Source organism: Papio anubis, chromosome 4 (genome assembly GCF_008728515.1).
Source record: "Papio anubis isolate 15944 chromosome 4, Panubis1.0, whole genome shotgun sequence".
Classification (NCBI taxonomy): domain Eukaryota; kingdom Metazoa; phylum Chordata; class Mammalia; order Primates; family Cercopithecidae; genus Papio; species Papio anubis.
Window position 1 is genome coordinate 116,368,884 of NC_044979.1, and position 18,710 is coordinate 116,387,593.

General features: G+C 40.6%; 1 long non-coding RNA gene and 1 pseudogene across 2 annotated transcripts in view; one reads left to right on the top strand and one right to left on the bottom strand.

The window, feature by feature from the left end:
* Positions 1 to 18,710, bottom strand: part of LOC108584995 — a 79,580-nt gene that overhangs the window by 40,860 nt on the left and 20,010 nt on the right. The window lies entirely within an intron of this gene.
* On the top strand, positions 16,115 to 17,092 carry LOC101024649 (annotated as a pseudogene). The gene has a single exon (XR_160321.5). The product of XR_160321.5 is annotated as a phosducin-like protein 3 pseudogene (transcript).

Consider the following 18,710-nt stretch of genomic DNA (forward strand, 5'->3'; position numbering starts at 1 on the left):
TTGAATGTGGGAGGTAGAGAATATATATATATATATAAAAAATAATATATATATATTATAATATATATATAATATATACACTCATTCCAAGCTAAAATGTTCATAAATTTGTGTCACTGAGAAAGACCTTGAGAAGTGTTGAAACTCGCAGAGATTTCTTGTTCAAATCTCTCATTTATGGATGACATTCAGAGACAGGAAGATAATTTCCACTGATGTGTGAGTTGCCTTTGGAAATGAAGCCTCAAGGAAAGAAGCTCATTGTGCAACTTGGATAATATAATGAGGACTATGAATTTATAATTGAACAACAAAGCAGAATCAGGAAGCAACATCATGTTTCTAAATTAAAAGGTATGTTTGGAAAAAATTTAAGTGTTGGTCCTGACAACTTCTATAATTGTGCTAAAACCTTCTTAAGCATTTGTGATTCAGCATTCTTTTAGTTACAGTTGAACATCAAAAATAATAATAATAATAAAAGTCCCCCTAATATATTTTAGGCAGTTATTTCTTTCAGATGACACTGTGACAGACATTTTTAAACTCTGTGTATTGTACAATAAATGCTTGGCAGATTAGCAATTTGCTGTAAATAAGAATGTTTAGAGAGCAGTTTAATAATATTAAACTTTGTGAACTTTATTTTGTTTACTGATCACTCGTGTTAACAGACTAAAACATGCAACCATCAGGCACTATTAAAACGCTGGACATAAGTTGTTTGATACATATTTTTAAGCATAGATGGCCGTTCCTTTGACAGATTTTTATATTTTTGCTGCAGCATCAAATTTTTTTGAGAAAGACCACCCCTGGCACAGGAAAACATGAAACTATTTCAAAGTATATTAAATGTCCTGCTTGTTTCCTTACTATTGTTTTAAATGTCACTATGGAGATGATAGTTACACTGAATTTTAAGGGAAGAAAAGCAACCAATTAACCAAAAATAAGTGCAAAACTATTTCAGCATTAGAAATAGCTTGCCTTTTTTCTGACATGGATACTGCTTTAAAACTTTCTTAATGGCAATCCTTGGATTCACAGAATCAGAGTCTCAAAATGGAAAACCAACTTCAGAAGATATTTAACCTTGTTTTTTGTAACCTTCCTAATATAAAATCTCCCATCTGTTTAAATAGTTCCATTAATCATCACAACTTTGTCATTGAGTATAGATGTGACTAAGAAGCTTCTAGAGAATTGTCTTAGGTAGCACATGAAATTATACCTGCCATTCATGACTAAAAATGAAATAATCTTAACATTGAAGGGATATTGATGAGGATTACCCCCCATGCATCTTAGTAATTAGAACTTTCTTCCACAACATCCCTTATAGATTTGTTGAGAGCTACTATCTGTGTATACCATTCAGTCTTCCCCAAACCATGGAAGTGCTTCCCATAATTTCTATTTCAAAGATAATTTTCTTTTAGTTACAGCTGAACATCAAAGAAATAATTCCTCTAATATGTTTCAGGTATACTAAGAAACTTGCCTCAAAATACAAAGGCAAATGGTGGTACAGCCAGATTGCAAATGCTGGCCTTTCACCTCTAAAGTCTGCACTGGTTTCTCCCATGTAGCCAGGTCACTGGAACACATATCTGCCTGCGTTGGGAGACTGTGTATTTCCCACCATTGGAGAGGTGCCCGCTGAGATGAACACTACCATGTTCAAAGGATGTTGTGGTAAGAGACTGCACTTCAGAGTGGTAGATGAAATGGATGGCTACATAGTTACTGCTTTCTTTTCAGAATCTGAGACTCCATGATTCTTTTAATCTAAGGGTGTGTGTGAAGGGACAGAGGGTCACAGATCTACTGCCAATTGTTCCACCATTTCTTCATTGAGCACATTGTGCCTCAGCCAGGCGCCAGACCTTCTCATGCACGAGGGCCGGTTTCTATCTTGGTGCATTTGACTCATGTGCTAATGTGAGGACAATTTGGCAAATGATTTATCAGAGAAATATATGACTTCAGGTGCCTCTGTTTCTTCAAATATAAACCAAAGGAAAGAGCGGGCTGAAATTTGATGATGTGTTTGCCTTCTGAGAACTGGGTACAGTTTATACATCAATTTCATCCAGTTTGCCTTGCTGGCTTTGTAGTCAGACAGGTCTGATTTTAAATCACCTAAACTGCTATCCCGAGCCACAAAAAAAGTGGAAGGAGGATAATACTATTTTCTTCTCAAATTCATTATCAGACTTAAATAGGATATTGAATACATGTAAATTTCCTAGTGGGGTACCCATTACAAAGTAAATTTCCAAAGATGTTACAGTTATTCTTCTTACCACTCTACATTTTTGGGCAAGACTGATGTAATCTTAGATGCCTCTGTAGCTCATAGAGAATGGTGTTTCCACCTGTGTGCCCTGTGGAACACTGCTACAAGGTATTAGAAGATGTTCTACTACAACAAAAATAATTTTCCCATGGAAATTATGCAATAAACAATTTCCACCAGGGTTCCATACACAGTGTGCAATATGAGTCCTCTAAGAGAGTGATATAATTAAACAGTGTTATCCCAGGATGTAGCACCAGGATTATGTTCTCTCCCTGCTCCAGAGGATATGAGGACATGGCATGGCATGTAGAATTACACAGAAGACAGTCTGGGACACACTGACAGAGACAGAAGACTCTGCACTTTGGCAATACAGTTGGGGGGCACTTAAGCACCTCAGAAAGAATGTGAGCAAGAATCAAGACATTCATCTTGAATTTGTTTCAATAGACTGAAATACTAGTAATTTGAGCTTTACTCTTTATCGATTATTGGTCACAATTTTTTTAGGACATACCTGAAGAAAAAGGACAGAAAACCCTTGTCCTAGCGGGCAGAGTTGTCCACCCACAGTGGGCCAGGAGATGCCATTTGATTCAGCACCACCTCTAAGCAAAGACTAAAAGTGCTTTGAGGACACAGAGAGAGGAAAAGAGCAAACCAAAGTATCTAAACACAGGACAAAGGAATTTCTTCTTAAAAGGAGGGGTCACTCAACCCTCAGTACCCCTGATTCCAAGTTAAAGACCAGCTAATGCAGGTGAATGAACTCTAGTTTGTTTTAGCCTCTCAGTGCTCAGGGGCTGCTTTGCTATTTTCCCACAAACTGCAACTGCCCAGCTCAGAGTTAAAGGTTGGTGAGCTTTGGCCAGCAGCCATTTTTTAGCAGCTAAATCAGAAGTGTCTAGAAAACTTATCTTGCTCTGTATTTGTTTCCCGCAGGCCCCAGGGAATCTGACTCCAAGGTCAAACATGACAAAGTCAATCCTGCAGCTGGTTTCCTTGACCCCAAGGAAATCTTTATATCCTCAAAATATGGACTAGGAACTCTGAACTGACAAACCATACTTCTAACCCCATCCGTGACCCCATTAGTAGTGGCAGAGGCCAAGTAGCCTCCCACAAAGTGCTGTGGGCCCTGGTCTTCAGCTGCTGATAACAGTTGCATGGTGCTAAGCTCAGTCCCCTTGTTACATATCTCACAATGCATGCTCATGTTTCTGTATGTGTGTACCTCACTACTTATGGACTTGCTTTTACTGTGACACATGGAAGCTCAAAACGCTTAAGTGCAAAGGTCACAGGTGACTAGATAAATGATAAGCAAACAATGTGGTTCCAATTTTAATTTCTACAAATACTCTCAGATGTACCCTCAAATTAAATTTACTATAAGTGCTGAAGTAGATTTCCTAGAAACCAAGCTTAAAAGTCTATATAAAATTAATGTTATTTTAAATACTATTTTAGTTCTTCCTTTTCTTTTTAAAATATCAAACATATATGATTTGGCAGGCCTCCCTGTGAGGATGTCTCATTTTGAGATATCGCTGAAAAAAATCTGATTTTCAGATGTTCACGCTAGTAAATACCCAGAGATGGCTGTCCAGCGTCACCTCCCTATTCAGACCTGGCTTTCCTGCAGCTTGATTTTCTCCATCCACCAGGCACCATTCCAGGCTACTCATCCTCCTGGGGTTTCTAGCTTTCCAGGGTGATGCAGACCTGAACACTTCTCTATTTTTACTATAGCTGAATAAAGCCCAGGATTTTTTTCCGAATAAGGTTTCTATTGCTGTAGAATATTCAGCCTATGGACAAGAGCAAACAAATGAGTGATGCTGGAAACATGAGACGTGAGTCTGGACCTCTAGAGTTCTCACAGGCAGTGAGTTCTTGCCAGTGGCTGGCAGCTCTCTTAGGCAATACCTGGAAGTCCCTTTCATCCCTTGCTTTTCTCCATGATTCCTGAGGGCGGAGCTGGAAAACATCCCCAGTCTACTCACCCTAAACCACCTTTCTCCTCTTCCTCAACCTCAAGGCCAGGAGACACAGCTAAGAGAGAACAAGGGCTGTAGACACCAGGAGAGCTCCATGCTCCTTCCTGATCTCCCTCCGGGTGGGTTGCATACCCAGATATCCCAGCCAATGCGCTTCTAAGGAACTCAAGTGACCCACTCCTCTCTATGGAAGAGGAATGGCTGAAGCACAGGGGATCTTCAAAACTTTCACCTCATTCAGGGCAGGTTGCATTCCCTAATGGAGCCCGACTCACACCTGGGCAGGTGGCATCAAGCAAGTACTTTCATCCAATTGGCTTTGATACCTAGTTGGTAGTGGTTTCAGAACACCAGTCCTCTGAAGGAAGATGCCTTCTGAATAAATTTTATTCAGACGAGCTGTAGGAGCCACCCTGGGAAAGAGAGATGGGCAAGAAGGAGGGTTTTCATGTTCTTGCTGTCAACCTTCAGCCACAGTCCCAGTGGTTGGGGATTTCTCATTATATCTTATTTAAAGAAAGAACTTTCATAACCCAAAACTTGAAAACTACTAAATTGCACAATCCTGTAAAGATCCTTTTAACTCTGTCATCTCAACTTTGTTAAGTACTTACGTCATCATTATTTAACTTCTCCTGGAAAATGTAAGTGATTATCTAATCAAGTCATTGAACATCTGTTCTTCCTTTCTTCTTTCCCTTTTCCTTTCTCCCTTCCTTCCTTATTTCCTTCCTTTCTTCTTTCCTCCTTGGTTTTCATGCCATCACGCTTTTCATTTTTTTCTTTCTTTAAATTTGGAGGTTTCAAAGGGTTTTTTAGAAATTAATATTTTGTGCTTTTATAAATTATTAAATATTGGTTTTCAAAAGAGGTTTACCCATTACATGGACCAAAAGATAAAGGATAATCCAAATATTTAGACATAGACAAAAATTTAAATCCCCAATTTAAAAGATTGAAGTAGATTTTATTGTTTTTCCCTTGATTGATTAGAGAAGCTCAACTGAGAGTAGGTTGTCAGTGGGAATGTGCCATGAACATGGATTCATTAAGGAATCCTCAGAGCCAGTCCAGAGACCCACAAGGCTGTAGGGAAAAGGGTCACCTATGAAGCCTTATGGGACCTGGACTGAGATTCTGGCACAGAGCGTGAGTCATCAGGCTAGCCTCTCTGGGCTTTCCTCAGACTCTACTACCTATTGTCTGGGCTTTGGCCTTCTCATCTACAAAATAGGAATAATAATGGCATCTGTAAGATTTTTATTAGGGACTCAGTTTTTCCATCTCTGAAAGGATTTTCTTAGGATATGTAACGCTCATAGAACAGTACTTGAGTAGTGACCAATAAATACCACCTATTAGTATTATTTTTGCCATTAATGGTTGTTTTGGAGAAAATCCCTTCACCATTCTGAGCATCAATCTCATCTTTTGTCAAATGTGATACTCATACATCTCCTATCTCATATGTTAAACAATGACCTGAGTCCAGGGAGAGTTGACAAGGTGTGATGTTGGCCATGGAGATGTTCCTGGTGTTAGCATTTAAGTTAATTGATTGCAGAATGTGAGGACACTTCAGGCCATGCAATTCATGTACTTTCTATTCATTGTCTTTCTTCTCTACAGAACTCCTTAGTGGTCTTGTAGTGCTCAGCATGAAGATCCATATGGCAATTGGACAGGCAATCACATTCATGTTTTGAGTTAGTGTTAATGATTATGTTTACATTTTATTTAAGTTACAGATTTTTCTCTCACTTGCCACACATTCATCTTAGTTCTGCTCTGAGGAAATATATGCCCTATTTCTGCTGTTAGAGTTTCAAACACTAGAAGATAAGCATTTGGCACTTGGCTTGAGCTCCCTTCCCTCCCTTCCTTCCTGTTCTATCACATGACAAATTGAGCACATGACTTTGCTTCCTCTCTCCCATCCCACTGTGTATGTACATGTGAGTGTGAGGGAACATACATGTGTGTGTTTATGTGAACACAGCCAAGCCCCTTTGCAGAACCTTATTTTGGACTGAAGTTTTAGGATACTATCCCTGAGGATACTATTTTGAGATAAATCTCTTATGAAATTATTGGTTAAGTTTATATATATATATATATGTATTACCTTTCTGTAATCTTCTGAAAATGTTTGTGTAATTATTTTTCAATGTTTTTAATATTCTTGCCTTTTTCTCTTTTTGGTTTTAACCAGAATGTACCAGAATGTGAAGCAGACATACTAAGATAAGAATAAGAGTGATTTTCATAATGTTTCAAGTTCAAATAAAAGGAATAATAAAATTGAGCTCCCTTTTCCCTTTTGCAATCTCAGACTCCAGAAATAAAATATTTAATTAGCCCTTTTAGGTTTCATGATCTTATCTTTATTTATTTAACATAAATAACCTGCAGATATTCTAAAAATACCAGAAGTGGCTTACATTAAGATACATATGCAACATGGTTAAAAGAGAAAATAAAAAACTTTGGTAAAGGAAGGGATATAAATATATCAGTCACCTTGAAATATCCTTACGATAGTTGGATATCAAATTGACCACTTTTAGGTACTTTCACAGCCAAAACATAAAGGAAAACATTTTTGTTCAAATACTTCTCGTTGTCTTATTTTTTATAAAATGAAGCCATTTCTATGACCAGTAAACTATTCCTAGCATTGAATTCTAAAAGGAATGTATTGTGTTTGTATATTTTTGAGGGACATTATATATCACCACAGATAATAGCGCTTTAAAATGTGTTTCCAATACATAAAAATAAAAGTCATAGGTATAACATATTTACAGGAGCAAAACTAAAAATGCCTAGCTGAATGTGCCTTTAATGATTTTTTTTACCAGAAAGAGGTATATCTTACGGTTTTTCACCATTTTGGATTTGATTTATCACTACTTCCTGTTATGCTAAAATTTTTCTCTAAACTGTTTACATAAAACAGTTGTTTTTACATTACTTCAAGCAGTTTTGAGAAAAATTTTGACAAATTGTATGGATGTGTTTTATGATTTGAAACTAATCAAGAAAACAGGATAGAGAAGTTCTAGCATTCTAGAGAATGGGCAGAACAGGCAAGTACAACAGCCAAGTGCATAACGATTTTCATTGCAGCAGATTGTGGTGGCTCACACCTGTAATCCCAGCACTTTGAGAGGCTGCGGTGGGGGAATCTCTTGATCCCAGACATTCAAGACCAGCCTGAGCAATATGGCAAGACCCTGTCTCTGGAAAAAAAGAGAAATGAGCGGAGTTCACTGCTTATACTTGTGGTCCCAGCTACTTGGGAGACTGAGGTGGGAGGATCTGTTGAGCACAGGAGTTTGGGGCTGCAGTGAGCCTTGTTTGCACCACTGCACTCCAGCCTGGGTGACAGAGCAAAACCCTGTCTCCAAAAAAAAAAAAAAAATTTATTCCACCAGGTGCTAGGAAATGCATGTTTCTCCTCTTAGCATTAACTTGTGCAGGTAAAACATATAAAAATCATAAACTAATCAACTAGCATAAAGGAGTATATGGTCAATAGCAAAAGCCTACTTCTCTGCTGTACCACTATTAAGGTGCTTATGAATCTTAGGAATTTGTGATACAAATATGAATACAGGTTTATACATATGATAGGGTTTTTTTTTGAGGAAATATGGTCTTACTATTATATGGTTTTCTTTTTCCCCTTACAACATATCTTTGACATATTTCCATAATAGTATAAACAGATTCCCCAGATTTTTTTTTTTTTTTTTTTTTTTGAGACAGAGTTTTGCACTTGTCACCCAGGCTGGAGTTGAATGGCATGATCTTGGCTCACTGTAACTTCTGCCTCCTGGGTTCAAGAGATTCTCCTGCCTCAGTCTCCCAGGTGGCTGGCATTATAGGCGCCCACCACCATGCCCAGCTAATTTTTGTAGTTTTAGTAGAAATAGGGTTTCACCATGTTGGCTAGGCTGGTCTTGAACTCCTGACCTCAGGAGATCCACCCGCCTTGGCCTCCCAAAGTGCTGGGATTACAGGTGTGAGCCACGGCGCCTGGCCTCTCCTAATATTTTTTGACAGTTACATAGTACTTCAATATATGAAAGGACCTGTGATAAGGGACCTGTTCTTTATTGATGCACATGTAGATTGTTTCCAGTTTTTACTATGATAAAAATTTTTGGAATTTCTGTAAATGTATCTGAGGATAATTTTTAAAAAATTGGATCAAATTATGTTGATATTTAAAATTTTGCTACAGATTGCTGAATTGTCCTCCAAAAAGACTGAATGAATTTACACTTCCACCAACAGTTTGTAAATGTGCTTGTTCCTACTCATTCAACTGAAGCACTGTCCCTATTGCATGTGCAAACGCATAGGTGGAGAATGGATTATTGTTGAATTTGCATTCCTCTAATTATACATAAAATTGAGCATCATCTCTTAAGTTGTTGGTCATTTGAATGCATTTTTCTAAAAATTGTCTTAATTGTTCATTCTTTAATTATATATAAGACATTATTAACCCTTTTCTGTCTTCTGTGTTGTAAATGCAATTCTTAGTTTATCATTTGACTTCCATACAGTAGGTTTTATGGAACCAAAGTTTTGAAATATTATATAGACATACATAACTATGTATTCCATTATGTTATCCAGTTTTGTTTCATGCTTAGGAAGGTCTTCTCCAGGCTTAGGTTTTTTGTTTTTTTGTTTTGTTTTGTTTTTGTCAGTTAACGTTTTCTTTGTTCTTGTACTTTAAAAATAGTACTATGTATAAGTCTTTAATCCATCTGGCATTTAGTTTTGTGTAAGGATCCACATCATATCCCTCCCCTCTTCCTTTTTTTTTTTTTTTAACTTCAAATGGCAAACAGTTTCCCCAGAGCCAATTGTTAAATCACACTTTTCTTGAGTCTTGGAATGTCCTTAAAATTCTCAGCCAATAAACAATTTTAAAGTGCTTTCTAAATGTACACAACTATGCTAGCCACTTAAGACATAAAGATTGATGATGCTTTTGTGCTTAGGAAGACCATAGCTGACAAACGAGTTGGAGACACAAAAAATTGGTGACAATACAGGGGGTTTACATTACAGAGCAACACAACACAAGATTGTGGAGTGTTTCTTACAGGATAACTGGGAATTTGCCAGCAAGAGATAGTGGGAGCCTTTCACAAACAGCAGCACACCCATCAGCATGGGGTATTCAACCCAAGAGAACACGGCGGCAGGATATAGTATCCCAAAAGTCCAAATATTTGTAGAGTTCTGTCCTAAGCTGGAAAGGTGGATTTGAATCTACAAATAAACACCTTTGTCTCCTTGCTAAAAGCTACAGATGTTCTTTTTCTTTTGTTTCTTTCTTTTTTTTTTTTTTTTTTTTTTGGAAAATTTAATACCTCATTTTATTTTATTATTTATTTATTTTTATTTTGCTTTAAGTTCTGGGATAAATGTACAGAATGTGCAGATGTGTCACATAGCTATGCATGTGCCATGGTGGTTTGCTGCAGATATCCTTATGGCCCCAGAAGGCAAGATGTATCTGAAAATAAGCCATGGCTGCCTGTTCAGGAATCTCAGTCTGGTCAGTGGGCACATGATGAGCTGTACTGAGGAGAGGCATGAGACAGGGCAGTGGTCCAGGAGCCGGCTAAGAGGGGAGGATGCCTGGGCTTCCTCCCAGACCCAGGGAGGAGCCCCGGGGTGGAGGGTGAGGAGGATCATGAGTTTAGGTGTGAGGGTGCTGAGTTTGAGAATAACGTTACGTGCTTAATAGAAACACTAAAATGCTAGGTCTTGTGCATTGATCAGGAAGAGAAAACATCACGCTGGAGCATGCAAACTGTCTTCTCTGCTACCTTCCATGCTCTTCTCTGCAGTCATTGCACCTGGGACATCACTGCTGCCATATGTTCCTCCTGTTGTAATTATTTAAACTCACTACATGCCTAGGGCCTCTCTAAACAGCAAACACCTTAGGACTAGAGAATGATACACTGTTTATGCACACAGTGTCTGGCCCACCAAAGCCTGACATAGACTAGGGAATTCATAGACATTTATTGAAAGAAATGGTAATTAATTTCAGAAACTGGATATCCAGGAGATTAATGGACTGTATAAGAGTTAGTCAAACCCGCTCAACCATCATAAGAAAGTCTTGATATAGAAAATTGTACTGGAGAGCCTGTGCTTTGCACTCATAACATGCGTATGTGCAAGAATGATTCTAAATTTTTTTTGTCATTCCAGGCTCAATATTCCAGTAGTTGGAAATTAGTAATGCTGAGCTTACCCAAGCCACAAGGCCCATATCTTCTGATAACTGGAGTCAGAGGCATTGCTTCTGCCATCTATCACCAATATTTTTATATTTCCTGGTGTGTATTTTCCCAGTATAACTAGATCTTGTTGGACACATCCCTGGATTTACACAATCAGGGGCAGCGTGGAGAAGGTCTGTCCAGGGGTCTAATGCATCCCAGTTTGGCTACCACTAGGCATGTTCCTACACTCTGAATCTCAGTGAGTAAAAATGGAATAACGATGGTAACTAACCATAGGGCCATGCTGAGGATTCAAGAAAGTATATCTTATCAAATGCGATCTCTTACTTAGAAAAATAAAGCACATCTTTATGCTTGTGCAGGTAAAATGTAGAAAATATGAAGAAACTAATGAAGAAAACAAACTACCACAAAACCTACAATCCTGAGGTAGCCGAAATACCATGTATTTCAATATATAACCTGATATGTTTTGGATCTGTGTCCCTGCCAAATCTCATGTTGACCTGTAATCCCCAGTGTTGAAGGTGGGGCCTGGCGGGAGGCGTTTGCATCACACGGGTGGATCCCTCATGAATGGCTTAGGGCTATCCCCTTGGTGATGAGTGAGTTCATGTGAGATCTGGTTGTTTAAGTGTGTGGGACCTTCCACCCCCACTCTCTCTCTTGCTTCTATTCTTGCCATGTGAGACTCCAGCTCCCCCCTTGCCTTCTGCCATGATTGTAAGCTCCCTGATGCTTCACCAGAAACCAAGCAGAAGCTGGCACTATGCTTCCTGTACAAGCCTGCAGAACTGTGAAGCAGTTACCCTCTTTTATTTATAAATTACCCAGCTTTAGGTGTTTCTTTAGAGCAATATAAGAACAGATTTATAACCTCAAGCTTGATTTTTTTTCTTAACTAGAATCATGTTTTTATTCAAAACCATAACACAACATCCCTTTGTGTCACTAAATGCAGTTCTGCAATAATGTGCGAATCTTGCTGGATAGTATTCCACTGCATGGTTTTCTGGCGCTACTTCTCATTGTTGGACATTTGCATTATTTACAATCACTCATCTTTGTAAAAAGAGCTATAATAATCAGAACAATAGCTGACCTATATTTAATTTAGTCTGTGCCAGGCTGCAGTCTACTTCATGAATTAATTTGCTTGCTGTCCACAACAAACCAAGGAGCTATTAGGATTATCATCCGCGGTGCTGGTCAAGATGGCGGACTAGGAGCAGCTAATACGTGTGGCTCTCACCGAGAGGAAGGGAAGGGGAAAGTAAATACAGCACCTTCAACTGAAACATCCGGGTACATGCATCGGAACTAATAAAGGAAACAATTTGACCCATGGAGAACAGAGAAAAAGCAAGGCAGGACGATTGTCCACCCAGAAGCAACACGGAGCCAGGGAAACTGAGTGAATGAGCCAGTCTGGGGACTCACACTTCTCCCATGGATCTTTGCAACCCTCAGGTCAGGAGATCCCCTCATGAACCCACTCTACTAGCGCTTTCAGTCTGACATACAGAGCTACCTGAAGTCTCAGCAGAGCAGTCACTCAGGCAGACGTGGAGCCTTAGAGACCTGGGCTTCCCTGCAAAAGCAGCTGCAACTCTGGCAAAGAGAGAGGTTAGAACCCTGTGCATATCCCTGGGAAAGGGATTGAATCCAGCGGGATAAGCAGCAACAAGCTGCAGACCCCACTTCCATGGCGCCTCCCAGGATAAAACCCACTGGCTTGGAACCTTAGTCAGCCTCCAGTGGCAGCATTACACCTCTCTGAGACAGTTTCCAGGGGAAGAGTGGGCCACCATCTTTGCTGTTTCACAGCCTCAGCCACAATTGCCTTAGGGCTCTAGCAAGTCCGAGGCAACAAGGGACTGGAGAAGTCCCCCACCACAGCACAGCAGCTCTGCCGAGAAGTGGCCAGATTGTTTATTCACATGGATCCTGAATTCTGTTTCTCCTCACTGGGTGAAATCTTCTGATGGGGTCTCCAGCCATCCCGCCAGTGTCTTTCGGCCAACACAGGTTTCAAACCTCCCTGGGATGGAGCTCCCGGAGGGTGGTGGGCTGCCATCGCTGCTATTTGGCTGACTCAGTTATTCTTGTTTTCAGTCTTTGGAGAGTCCAAGGTGACCGGGACTCCCCCGCACAGCACAGCTGCTCTAAGAAAACATGGGCAGACTGCTCTCTAAAAGGGCCTCGACCCTGTTTCTCCTCACTGGGTGCGATTTCCCAACTCAGGTCTCCAGTTACCCCTGCCAGGGTTTTCTGGCCAACAGAGGTTTTGAACCTTCCTGGGACGGAGTTCCCAGAGGCAGGGGCAGGTCACCATTTTTGCTATTTGGCTGACTCTGCTATTCTTGTCTTTGGGCTTTGAAAAGCCTGAGGCAACCGGGGACTGAGCAGACTCCTAGCACAGAACAGCTTCTCTACAAAAATGTGGCCAGATTACTGTTTTAAGCAGCTCCCCATCCCGTTCCTCCTCACAGGCCTCCTGACTTGGTCTCCAACCACCTTCTACAATGCATTTGGGCCAGCAAAAGGTGTCTGTCTCCCTGGGATGGAGCTTCTAGAGGGAGGGACAGGCTGCCATGTTTTCTGTATTGCAGGCTTCATCGTTGATACCTCCATGTATTGGAACATCAGAGGTGACTAGGGACTGAAGTGGACCCCCATCATACCACAGCAGTCCTACAAAAAGGTGGCCAGACTTTTATGTGGGTGCCCATTTCCATATCTCCTCACTGGGTGAGTCATCCAGATCTGGGTCTCCAGCCACCCCCACTAGGGCTATCAAGCCAGGAGCAGCTCTGCAACTCCCTAGACAGAGCTCTCAGTGGGAGAAGTAGGTTGCCATCTTTGCTGTCTTTCAGCCCTTGCCCTTGCTGTCTCCAGGCTTGGGAAAGTCTATGGGGGCCAGGAGCTGGTCCAGACCCACAGCAGAGAGCAACTACTTCACAGAAAAATGGCCAGACTATTCTCCACACAGATCCTGGTACTTGCTGCTCCTAACTTGGCAGGATCACCTGACCTGGGACTCCAGCACAACCACCTTGCCCCCACCTGATCACCACAATCAGGGACAGTCCAGAATTTCTCTGAGGAGGAAATCCCAGAGTCAACCCAGAACCCCTCCGCCACTACAGTTGCAGTGGTAGAGCCCTAACAGCCCTTAGACTGGGAAGGAACAAAGGGCACTTCCAGCACACTGCAGCAACCATACAGAGAGGAGACCGGCTCCTCTTTTCTGGGGGAACCCTCAGCCCCACTCTTCACCAGGCAGGGCCCCTGGCCTCAGGAACATAGGACAGTTACCCCACCAATGGCTAAGCATACCCACTGGTAGTGGACTAGAGTTTCCCCAGGGAGAGATTCCCAGAGGCATACAACAGCCCTTCTGCCACTGCCACAGTAAGAGTTCTGTCCCTCCTGTCCTTGGTCTGGGGAAGAAACAAAGAGCCTGAAGGCTACAGTCATGCTGCTTATAGCATATTATCACTGCCATATAAAGAGGAGATTGATTTCTCCTCCCTGTGAGCCTTAGACCCCCTACACCCCAACAAGTGGAACCCCCACTCATTCCAGCAGTGCAGTCATCCCACCCCACTGGCTGAACACCCCAACTAAGAATGGCTTCACATTTCCTGGAGGTGAAGCCCTTGTGGACAACTGAAAGCCTCTCTGCCACTGCCTCTGCAGTGGAACTGCCCTTTCCACCCTGAGACTAAAGAAGGAACAAAGACTGTAAGAGCCTTCTCTATACCTCAGACAAGCTGCAGTCAACCCAAGAAGAGGAGGCTAGTCCATCTCCCATGGGTACCCCACTTCTGGCTCATCACCAGACAGGGAACCCCTGGCTTGGGCCCACAGCACAGACCCACCACGCTCAGTGCTGATTGCACTGAGCACAGAACAGACCCCTCAGTACTGATTGCACTGAGCAATTACTGACTTACATCTCTCTGGAGTGAAGTCCCCAGAAGAAAAACAAGAGACCCATTACCATACCATTACTAAGGTCCCTTTCTCAGCTGCCTCCAAGCTGGGGAAGGAACATAAACCCTGACATCACCCCAGAGCTGTGGTGGACACCCCAGGAATGCCAAGCTGTGATCTATAGCCAACACTCAAGTGGGAGAGGAGTCCCCATTTTCCAAGCATTGAGAGAGAGCACAGCTGCAACTATGAGGAAATATAGGAGACCCCCATGACCAAGCAAGAGCCTAGCAACTGACCAGTATGCCTAAGTACCACCTACTAGACCACACTCCAAAGCTTTAACACCAAAAACACCTCACCAGCATACCTTCCTGTGAAAACAAACACAAGAAGTCAGCTACAAATAATGACCCTACACAAAGACTTGGCCCTGTGAAAACATCCAGAAAATAAGTCGATTGACTACTAAATCTAATAGCAGTTAAAGGAACACCCAGATACAGAGGTGAGAAAGAACCAATACAAGAACTCCAGTAACTCAAATGGCAAGAGTATTTATGTCCTCCAAATGACTGCACCAGTTCACCATCAAGGATTCTTAACCAGGATGAGCTGGCTGGTTATGCATTCTGAATTCTGAATTCTGAATTCTGAATTCTATTAAATTCAGGAATAGAATTAAGAATATGGATAGGAATGAAGATTATCAAGATTCAGGAGAATGGCATAACCCAATCCAAGGAAACTAAGAATGACAACAAAATGATACAGAAGCTGAAAGACAAAACAGCCAGTATAAAAAAGAACCTAATGAATCTGACAGAGCTGAAAAACACACTACAAAAATTTCACAATGCAATCACAAGTATTAGCAGCAGAATAGATCAAGCTGAGGAAAGGATCTCAGAACTTGAAGACTGACTTTCTAAAATAAGACAGTCAGACAAAAATAATGAAAAAATAATAAAGAGGAATGAACAAAGCTTCTGAGAAGTATGGGATTATGTAAAGAGGCCAAATCTATGAATCATTGGCATCCCTGAAAGGGATAGGGAGAAAGCAAACAACTTGGAAAACATATTTCAGGATATCATCCATGAAAACTTCTCCAATCTTGGTTGAGAGGCCAGCAGTCAAATTCAAGATATACAAAGAACCCCTATGAGATTTTACCAAGAATATCAATCTGAAGACACATAATCATCAGATTTTCTAAGGTCAAAATAAAAGAAAGAATGTTAAAAGCAGCTATAGAGAAAGGGCAGGTCACCTACAAAGGGAACTCCATAAGGCTAACAGTGGACCTCTCAGTTGAACCCCTATAAGCCAGAAGAGATTGAAGGCCTTTATTCAACATCCTTATAGAAAAATATCTTCAACCAAGAATTTCATATCCAGTCAAACTAAGCTTTTTTTCATATCCAGTCAAACTAAGCAAAGGAAAAATAAGATCCATTTTAGATAAGCAAATGTTGAGGAATCTCATTACCACCAGACCTGCCTTACAAGGGATCTTGAAAGGAGCACTAAATATAGAAAAGAAAGACTACTAATGACAAATAAAAAAACACACTTACAGCTGGCTTGAGCAACTGGAAACAAGATGCAGGACCCCAACGTAGACATTGAGTGGAATGACATCTTACACAAAAAGGGTATCTTACCCCCCAAGGAAAGTCTGAAAGAACTGGAAGAGGAGTCAGATGAGGAGCAGCACATCCTCCAGCAGTCAGTGGTGAAAACATATGAAGATATGACTTTGGAAGAGCTGGAGGATCATGAAGACGAGTTTAATGAGGAGGATGAACGTGCTATTGAAATGTACAGACGGCAGAGACTGGCTGAGTGGAAAGCAACTAAACTGAAGAATAAATTTGGAGAAGTTTTAGAGATCTCAGGGAAGGATTATGTTCAAGAAGTTACCAAAGCTGGTGAGGGCTTGTGGGTCGTCTTGCACCTTTACAAACAAGGAATTCCCCTCTGTGCCCTGATAAATCAGCACCTCAGTGGACTTGCCAGGAAGTTTCCTGATGTCAAATTTATCAAAGCCATTTCAACAACCTGCATACCCAATTATCCGGATAGGAATCTGCCCACGATATTTGTTTACCTGGAAGGAGATATCAAGGCTCAGTTTATTGGTCCTCTGGTGTTTGGCGGCATGAACCTGACAAGAGATGAATTGGAATGGAAACTGTCTGAATCTGGCGCAATTATGACGGACCTGGAGGAAAACCCTAAGAAGCCGATTGAAGACGTGTTGCAGTCCTCAGTGCGGCGCTCTGTCCCTGTGAGGAGGGGCAGCGGTTCCGAGGGTGACTGAGGCTACAGCTGCTATCGCATGCCGAACTTTCTTGTGACAAATTGTCTGGATTTTTTAAAAAAGGAAAAAGCAAGAATGAATCCTTCTGTTTTTTAGTTTTGTATAAATTATGTTTCAAATCTTTACATTTTAGAAATAATCATTGCTGGAAATTCTGTTAAATATTTTGGAGCTCTTTTTTTAAAATTATAGTATTTCCTCTAAAAAAATTAAAACCAGCCATTTGTATGGCAAATGTCTGTTTTCCTCATTTATATTTTAAGCCATAAAACCTAGTCACTATTTTTTGACATATAACTATAAAAAAAATATAGTTTTAAATGTGAATAAATTATGCAGTGGAAAATTGCAAACTAAGCCTTATAGATACATTGTTTATTTTTATTTTATAAAGAGAGCAATGAGATTATTAACTCAAAATACAGGAATGCTCTCTAGGACAAAAGAATCTTAGTATTTATTGAAGAAACAGACAATTTTTGTGAAACATTCCCGTATCGAAGCAATAACTGAAAGGTTCCAGTTTACTGCCATATTTGGTTAAATGTGTTTCCTTGCTAAAATAGTTCATCTCAGGCTGTTAACTAATTTTTTTTGAGATAGAGCTTTGCTGTGTTGCTGAGGCTGGAGTGCAGTGGCACAATCTCAGCTCACTGCAGCCTCCGCCTCCTAGGTTCAAACAATTTTCCTGCCTCAGCCTCCTAAGGAGCTGGGATTACAGACGTGCACCACCATGCCCGGCTGATTTTGTACTTTCAGTAGGGTTTCATCATGTTGGCTGGGCTGGTCTCACTCCTAACCCCAAACTTGGCTTCCCAAAGTGTTGGGATTACGGGTGTGAACCACCGTGCCTGCCCTGTTAACTAATTTTGATTACTGTAAGAGGACATTGAATTAATTTTTGGAAATATATAAGCATACACAAATAAACTGTACCTCAATCAATAATAAAAAAAAAAACACTTAAATACACAAACTAGTGACAATATAAAGCAACCACACAAACAAGCCAGCAAAATAACCAGTTAACAACACAATGACAAGATCAAATCCACACATATCAATGCTAACCTTGAATGTAAATAGGCTAAATGCCCCACTTAAAAAGCACAGAGTGACAACATAGATGAAAAAGCAAGACTCAATGGTATGCTGTCTTCACGAGACCCATCTCACAAGTAGTGACACCAATAGGCCCAAAATAAAGGGATGGAGGAAAATCTACCAAGCAAATGGAAATCAGAAAAAGCAGGAGTTGCAATCCTAACTTCAGACAAAACAGACTTTAAACCAACAAAGATCAAAAAAGAGAAGAGTATCACATAATGGTAAAGGGTTCACTTCAACAAGAAGACTTAACTATCCTAAATATATATGCAACCAACACAGGAGCACTCCAATTCACAAAGCAAGTTCTTAGAGACTTACAAAGAGACTTAGAATCCCACACAACAATAGCGGGAGACTTCAACCTTCAGTGACAGTATTAGACAGATTATCAAGGTGGAAAACTAACAAAGACATTCAGGACCTGAGCTCAACATTGGATCAAATGGACCTGATAGACTTCTACAGAACTCTCCACTCAAAAACAACAGAATATACATTCCTTTCATTGTCGCACAGCACATACTCTAAAATCAACCACATAATTGGACATAAAACAATCTTCAGCAAATGCAAAAGAACTGAAATTATACCAAACACACTCTCAGATCAAAGCATATTAAAAACAGAAATCAAGACTGACAAAAATGTTCAAATCCATGCAGTTACATGGATATTGAACAACCTGATCCGGAATGACTTTTAGGTAAATAATAAAATTAAGGCAGAAATCAAGAAGGTCTTTG